This window comes from Carassius gibelio, chromosome A16 (genome assembly GCF_023724105.1).
Source record: "Carassius gibelio isolate Cgi1373 ecotype wild population from Czech Republic chromosome A16, carGib1.2-hapl.c, whole genome shotgun sequence".
NCBI classification, from domain to species: domain Eukaryota; kingdom Metazoa; phylum Chordata; class Actinopteri; order Cypriniformes; family Cyprinidae; genus Carassius; species Carassius gibelio.
This window is the reverse complement of record NC_068386.1, coordinates 23,215,145-23,223,242: the sequence shown is the minus strand read 5'-3', so window position 1 is coordinate 23,223,242 and position 8,098 is coordinate 23,215,145. Positions and strand designations below refer to the sequence as shown.

Sequence of the window (8,098 nt, the reverse complement as noted above, 5' to 3'; positions counted from 1 at the left end):
AGCGGCAACTTCCTGCCTGACTCCAGAATGGGGCGGAGTCTTGACAAAATACAATTCAATAAAAATGATATTTCTATAACACATTTAAAGCAACTGTCATTGAACAAAGTGCTTTCCAGCATCATTACATACATCACACAAACAAAACTTTCAGCCACTGAGAAAGCCCTGTGACCCTTTGATTTTTTAATTCGTTTTAAGGATGTCACAGAGACGAACCTCGTGATTTCCTCTGCTGGCTACCTGAATATTGACACACACGCATCCACCCACTCATTTACACTGACTTCACTACATTACCCATAAGCCCCGTCCTTGGACTCTGATCACCGTCACAGGTGCAACCCATCAGGACTGGTGAATATAAACTGGACTATCACATCAGTTCAACGCGAAGTCTTGATTTGTTGTGTCTGTCATTTTTGAGCGTTATTACCTGGTTTTGTTTTCCTTTTGCTGATCTTGGCCCCGTCCACACGGAGACGGAGCTTACCCCAATCCGATCTTTTTTTTCCTCATCTCAAGAAATATCCGCGTCCACACGAAACCGCCAGACCAGTATGTGGCGCTGTAATTCTGCCACAGAGATACACTAAAAACAGAGAAGAGGACTTGGACTATGCTCATAAACCTTGCGCGTGGTACACAAACGAACATGGAACAATACATTTATTAATCAGTGTTAATGTTAGTTAATATAAAGACAATCGTTCAGTGTTTGTTCATGTTTTTGTTGCTGTTACGTGACGTAGAGGTGTCTGACTAGGGGGGAGACGTGGGCTGATGACGTCATCGTTTCAGAAAATATACGGATTAGCCGTCCAAACGAAAACGCAAAGACGGCCTTTTCAAATTGATCCACTCTGGGACCCGGTTTAAAAAAATAGCGGTTTCACCTGATGAAAATGCCGGATCTGTGTGGACGAAACGCCTATCCGATAAAAAATTTGTGCGTATTCACAGAAACGCGTCTCCGTGTGGACGGGGCCCTTGTCTGTTATCCTTTACGTACCTCTGCTGCCTACCTACCGACCCTTGCTTGTTTATTGGACATTGATTCTCTGCCTGTGATCCTGACATTCTGCCTGTCCCATCTCTACGTCTCTGCACATAGACTGATATATTATGTTTTTTTTTTTTTTCAGACACCTGCTTTCAGTGATCTTGCTTTAGTGAACATGCACTGCTGTGTGCAAATGTTGTCTTTTAATTATCTGGCTATGTGGTTCTCCATGAATAAGGTTTGAAAAATTTGCTTTGTACATAGTGTTTTAACAGAGCAGTGTGAGAAAGAAAAGCAGTGGGATTACATAATTACATGCCTTAAGCACTCCCACTGCTTTGCTTGCTCACACTGCTCTGTTGCTCTTATTTTCAGCATTTTGCTATGTTACTAACCACTACCACATTTTTACAGTATGCAGAGTTTTTATTAGTGCTACCTGATAGTTAGGTGATATATTTTGGATTTGACATTTCAAGTGAAACTTCTAATGCCAATTTGATATTTGTGATCTAGAACATTAGCCTGTTAAATAAGCATCTAAAAAAAATTCTGAAGGTGTCTGTTTGGAGACATATTTATTTTTTCTTAGTCCATGAATAGGTGACTGGCTCGGCCTGGCTGTTCATCCTCAGTTTCCCATCACCTTCAATTTTAAATCCATTACTTGGTGTGCAATTTATGTATTATTTTTTTCAAATAATGGAAGGCCAAGTTAATTTAGTAAACTTTGGGAACAGGATAAAAGTTGAGCATCCAATTACAAAATTAAATCAAATTGCTGTTTTGCTTGCCAGCGCTGAAAGTAATTATTCTGGCGAATTATTAAATGGTTCCACTGCTTCCCAAAATGGAAATGTAAGGTGTCTCTTTATGTTGAGCACACTGGTTCTCTATCCTGGTCAAATACAAGCACAGTACTTTCTTTTTTTCATAGATAGAAAAATTTGATTTCCCTAAAACAGAGTATGACAAATAGGGATGTGCCCAAAGTCGAATAACTTATTAGGAAGGGCACGGATAATGACTTCCGAACGAATAACAAATAATTATGTAGATTGTTGTGTTCGTTGGATAACAGGTGTTCCAGGGGAAAGCAAAATGTTAACCTCTAAAATCACTACTCAATAATGAGTGAGTGAAGTGAATGAGTGTAAACACAAAATGAGCGCATATCAAATAACGATGTTGCTGTTGCCTGTCTGTGTTTATCTCAGACATCAAAGCTTGGAAAGAAATAAGTTAACATAAGATAAGATAAGAATCACTTTATTCGCCAAATGCATCAGCAGATACACAGGAATTTGATATGGCCATCAGTAACACACAAACTCAACACACAAACATATATGCGTATAGCTGCAAAAGCATGCCTAAAACAATCAATCAAATAATAAAATAGTGCAAGATCAGCTATTCATAAGGGAAATGGCTCTTGGAAAAAAACTATTAAGATAGCGTGAGGTCCTTGTCCTCACTGCTCTGAATCCTTCTTCCTGAAGGAAGCAACCTAAAAATGCTCTCCCCCTCTCTGAGTGTAACACCCCCGGGAGGAAAAGGGTGAGGGCATGGAGATTTCTCAAATCTTGTATAAAAAACATTGAATTCATTGGCCAGTTTAGCAGATGGAGTGACTTGTTGTTTATTACTTTTATAGCCTGTCAAGTTCTTCAGCGACCTCCAAGCTGAAGAAGAGTCATTAATGCCAAATTGTTCCTCCATATTCACTTTATAGGCACTTTTTGCTTTCCTAATCGCTTTATTTAACTTTTGTCTGGCCAGCCTGTACTCATCTCCATTTCCTTCTCTGTAGGCTTGTTCTTTGGTTTCCCTGAGTAGCCTAAGGGATTTTGTGAACCAGGGTTTGTTGTTGTTATATTTCACCACAGTTTTGGTGGGAATACAAGCTTGCTCATAGAATGAAATATATGAACACACAGTGTCAGTATATGAGTCCAAAGAGTCACAAGAAGCACGCATGGATTCCCAATCAGTGGTATCTAAACAGACCTGTAACATACCAATTGCCTCTGTTGTCCATCTTTTAGATGTATACTGTACCGCCCTTGCTAGTTTTAGTTTTTGTTTGTAGATGGGGACCATCTGAATTAAGCCATGATCTGAGTTCCCAAGAGGGGCACGGGGAAGTGAACAATATGCTGCTTTTCAAATAAATACTAGCCTACAATATACACATTATACGATTTGAGGTTTATATTTAAATTATTTAAATGTTGTAAGATTTGATAGATGAATGAAAGAAATAACCACACCAAGACTGCAAATAAAGCAATCATTTGTTAAAATAATAAATAATAATAAATTGAAGATCACAAGATTAAAGTTGCAGCAATATGAGAAAAAAGTTATTATATTTTGAGAATAAAGTCAAAATTACTATAATAAAGTTTTAAGCAATTATGTTGAAACTGAGACCCCAGGAACTCACTATTAAACACAGGTTTGTTGGAACAGTGGAAAACAACACTCCACAAACTCAAGCACAATTACTCTTTATTACAATAAAATTAATAGAAAATAATAAAAGACCATCAAACTCGACACACTCAATGAGTAGTTTGTTGGGTAAACTATTTTGTCCTAAAAAGATTGGTTTAATTAAAAGTCACACACATTTAATAAAATAACCCAGTAAGGTTTCAGCCTCATATTCTTCCTATAAGGGCAACGTGACAGAATATTAATAGGTCCAACACAAGATCATAATCAATCTGGCCGAGAATCCCCCCGAGTGTTCTCATAGACTTCCATTCTAAAACAAGTTTGTTTTTTGTTTTTTCTCAAACTGCAGTCAAATCCACCAGAAGGCAAGCCTGCACATCCCAGGCGGCCAGCAGCGAGCTCGTCTGCCCCCCCGGCAACTCACTCCAGCCCACCGCCTCAAGCGTCCACGGCTGCAGACTGCTCCACCATGCTCAGTGGCACCACGGATTCACCACAGCGGCGATGGATCTTCAGCAGCATGTCCCTCCTTCCTCCTGGGTTTTGGCACCAATGTAACACAGTTTGTGAGTCGGAAAGGAGTGGCGCAGGTGTCGCTCATTCTCATTAACTCCACCGGCCTCGCTCCATTCCCACGGCTCTTGGCCCCGTCCCACTCATCACACAATACAAATTATTTTGTGACTGTTACAGATACAGAGACAGACAATGACGCCACTGCACATGCCTAATGATGAAAGTTATTTCATTATTTATCAGTTTTGCACAGAGTTTCAAGTTTTTCTGGTTATTATGGTCCATTTACCCCCTTCTGGTAGATGTTGTAACTAGACTTTGACTACAAAAAACATGATCTGTCTTCTTTGATGGACATTCAAGAATATCAGTATGGAGTCAAAATAGGGCCATATATATCTGCAAAATAAAACAATGTTTTGCAAACAAAAAAATATGTTTTGCAAAAATAAAATATGTTTTGCAAATAAAAATAGAGTATTGAGAAAAAAATTGCTTTTTTGCAAGTAAAAAAAAATAATTGCAAAAGAAAAGTTTACCACTGAGAGAAAAAATAAAGTTTAGCAAAGTAAAACTTCAGCAGCATTGACTTTGCAAAACATTTCCCTTTGCGCTGCTCCTTTAAATCCGCGTTTCAGTCATCCGTGCCTCTGCGGTGCAAGCTTTCCTTTACGCTTCATTTTTTCTTTGCGCCTCGCTTTGTGTCCCTGATTTGACATGGGGGAGGGGTCAAGAGGTTGAGGTGTGTACAAGGGACTAAGGCGCGTCCTTCTCGTTACATCATCAGCGCGAGCCCCAGACCGAGTGGATCGATCGAAATGAAGGAGCAGAGACATGCGGGTGATGGATCACAGGTATGTGTTATTGATCGCTTTCTTGTTATTATTATTAGACTCCTATATTATTAATAACAGATACTTCAGACCGGCCAGAGGGTGTTCCTACCTCGTCTCCAAGCCAGCCTTGACTCCTTTACTAGTGGGTGGAATAACCATCCTCTCCGCACATAGAGTAATCGAAGCCCAGACCAGTTGTGGGAAATTGGACTCCTGCAAAACCCTGTCACTCCTCCAGTCCTATCTGAGGTATTTTAAGAATGTGTGTCTTTTAATGTAATGTTTTCATGCAAGATATTGCCCCAATGTCCATAAACTATTACCAACTTTTAACAGATTGCACAAGACGGCGACTCTGACTGGGACACAGACAGTATCTCTGACCAGCCGTGGACAGGAATTGTAGTTCCTCCAGTCAAATGCCCCTTAACTTAAGAACTTATAGGCCCAAATTCAAACTTCTTTAACCCAAACTCACACTCTCAAAACTATGGAAGAGACCAGTATTTATAAGTCTTAAATTTTGTGCTGCTTCATTCTTAATTGACACTAAATCAGTCATTGAAATGACTAGTGACCAAATGATCCATTTACAAGCAAATTAACATCCAAGTCAATAAAAAACAAACTTAAGGTGACATTGCATGCTTGTTTTATTTTCTGTATTGGCTATATTTAAAGCAGAAAATGGCTAGTATAACAACTTGTGTTCTCTTAACACATTCATTAAGATATACAATTTTACATTATGTAACACGTTGTGTTCTCTACACATACACAGTAAATTTCAAAACCATAAGAACATTTACCAATGTATAAAAGTTTTTATTTTCCTGAACATGTACAATTCCATACATTTAGTATAATTTTAAATTCTGTTTAAACCGTTGTCAAATTGAATGGCTTGGTTGGGGTTGGTATTGTCTGAATTAAATCAATTACATTTTAACATTAATTTGTGTAATCTGCAGTTTTTTTTTTTAACAATATTTATACTAAATCAACTCTGTCAGTTCATACATAACACAGCTTTCAATTTCTTGGAGAAAGTCTTGCAGAAAGTTGATTATAGCTGTTTCATAAGTCTCTCGTACTGATCCCTTCTCCGACATTTTCGGAAGAATGTTCTGCATGATGAAGTCTGCATCAGCCTGTGGGGGAAAAAAAACAACCATCCATTTTCAGGTACATATGCAAATGCATTTGGCTTTTATCCAAAGCTACTTTATTACCATTTTCTACTATTATTTTTTTTGTAAGGAACAAGTGTTTGACAATTATTTTTTAACTTGGCAAATAATAATTTTCCTATATATAACATTCCTAAAATGCAATACAAGATATAGGCATATATTTTTTTTCCAGTTACTGATACCTTATCATCATCATACACCACATCAGGGACAAAGAACTGGTGGCACAGTCCTGAATGTTTTTCCAGGATGTCCACAAAATTGTGGACTTCAAGACCTTTTCAGATTTGCTTCAACAAAGGGACCAAACGTAGAGTTGCATGAAGCACAATTGATCTGGAAAAAGAACCAGAAAATTATTGCATAATATAGACAGTGTTGTGGCTAATCAGTATATCTGGTAGGCAGCAAAATTAAAACCGTTTGCAAGGTTTCAAATGTAAAGAAGTTAGAAGACTTTTTCTGACCTTATTATGGCCTCTTTGTTCTCAGGTTTAACGGCCCCAATAAAACCACAATTAATTATTTGATCATTCCATGCAGAGAGATCAGTTTCTTCTTCCTCCACCTGAAAAAACATAAAAATGTAAACTGTGCGTAGAAATAAAGGTTTTATGAATTTGAGGCAGGAGGCTGCTGTCGTTGTTGTGGCTGCTGCTGCTGACCCTGAGCTGACTGAATCTGACCAAGGCTTTGGGTCAGAAGACCTATTCAATTCTGTGCAGCTGTACAGACATCAGAATATTCTCTCTGTTAAATAGGTCATCACAACATCATATAGGATTATCTGGATCAGGTGTTTTAAACTCAGTTCCTGGAGGGCCACAGCTCTGCACAGTTTAGCTCAAACCCCAATCAAACACATCTGATTCAGCTAATCAAGATCTTCAGGATTACTAGAAACCTCCAAACAGGTGTGGGTTGGAGCTGGTTTGAGCTAAACTGTGCAGAGCTGTGGCCCTCCAGGAATTGAGTTTCACACAACTGATCTAGAATAAGTGCATTAACAATGTATCATAAACATCACAGCTTTTAAACATAGTCTATAGGGATGTGACCTACTGTATATAAATAAACTTGTTAGGAATCAGAAAGAGGTTTATTTCAAATTATGTTTACACATACAAGGCATTTGTTTTGTATTATTTGTTTTACAGTATATTTTGAGAGACACCTTTAGCATCGTTTATAGTCCATAATACAACTAGGGCGTGGAGAATAATTATTATTTATTAATTATAAAACAACGTGAAAGGGGTGCATATTAAGAGAAATGTACAGCCGCCGACGCGACCCGCATTAATTGATCTCTAACTTACTTAACTTGAGCAAACACGTTGATACACATAGTTACATATAGTTATCGGTCTATCTAGTGAACTTGAAGAAAGCGTTCAATAACACATACCTGTGATCCATCACCCGCATGTCTCTGCTCCTTCATTTCGATCGATCCACTCGGTCTGGGGCTCGCGCTGATGACGTAACGAGAAGGACGCGCCTTCGTCCCTTGTACACACTGTCCCACGTCAAATCAGGGACACAAAGGGAGGCGCAAAGAAAAAATGAAGCGCAAAGGAAAGCTTGCACCGCAGAGGCACGGATGACTGAAACGCGGATTTAAAGGAGCAGCGCAAAGAGAAATGTGTTGCAAAGTCAATGCTGCTGAAGTTTTACTTTGCTAAACTTTATTTTTTCTCAGTGGTAAACTTTTCTTTTGCAATTATTTTTTTTTACTTGCAAAAAAGCAATTTTTTTCTCAATACTCTATTTTTATTTGCAAAACATATATTTTTTTTTGCAAAACATATTTTTTTGTTTGCAAAACATTGTTTTATTTAGCAGATATATATGGCCCTATTTTGACTCGATACATCAGTAGCGTTTTTGTTCTGAAAAGGATCTCTACGAGACTTTCCTAGATAAGATCATAATGCTGGGCATATACTGCACCATTTTATCCTGACAACATACCGCCAATAAGAAAGCACAATATAGGGCAAGGTAAAGTTTAAGGGATGAAGCCATAGATCTACAACAAAACATCAGCTCGCATGGCATCTGTAAGCATCCATCTCTCCATACAG

General features: G+C 38.3%; 2 long non-coding RNA genes across 3 annotated transcripts; one reads left to right on the top strand and one right to left on the bottom strand.

The window, feature by feature from the left end:
- The first annotated feature begins 4,714 nt into the window (after window positions 1–4,714).
- Window positions 4,715–5,345, top strand: LOC128030879 (uncharacterized). 2 transcript variants are annotated; one of them, XR_008187984.1, is made up of 3 exons: window positions 4,715–4,836; window positions 4,906–5,067; window positions 5,155–5,345. It is a non-coding gene; the product is annotated as an uncharacterized LOC128030879 (long non-coding RNA). The 2 variants fall into 2 exon arrangements; XR_008187985.1 differs by having other exon boundaries at window positions 4,760–4,836; window positions 4,993–5,067.
- Window positions 5,346–5,453: 108 nt separating this feature from the next.
- Window positions 5,454–7,481, bottom strand: LOC128030880 (uncharacterized). The gene is made up of 4 exons (XR_008187986.1): window positions 7,420–7,481; window positions 6,479–6,579; window positions 6,194–6,347; window positions 5,454–5,969 (listed from the first exon to the last, which is right to left on the bottom strand). It is a non-coding gene; the product is annotated as an uncharacterized LOC128030880 (long non-coding RNA).
- Window positions 7,482–8,098: the final 617 nt, after the last annotated feature.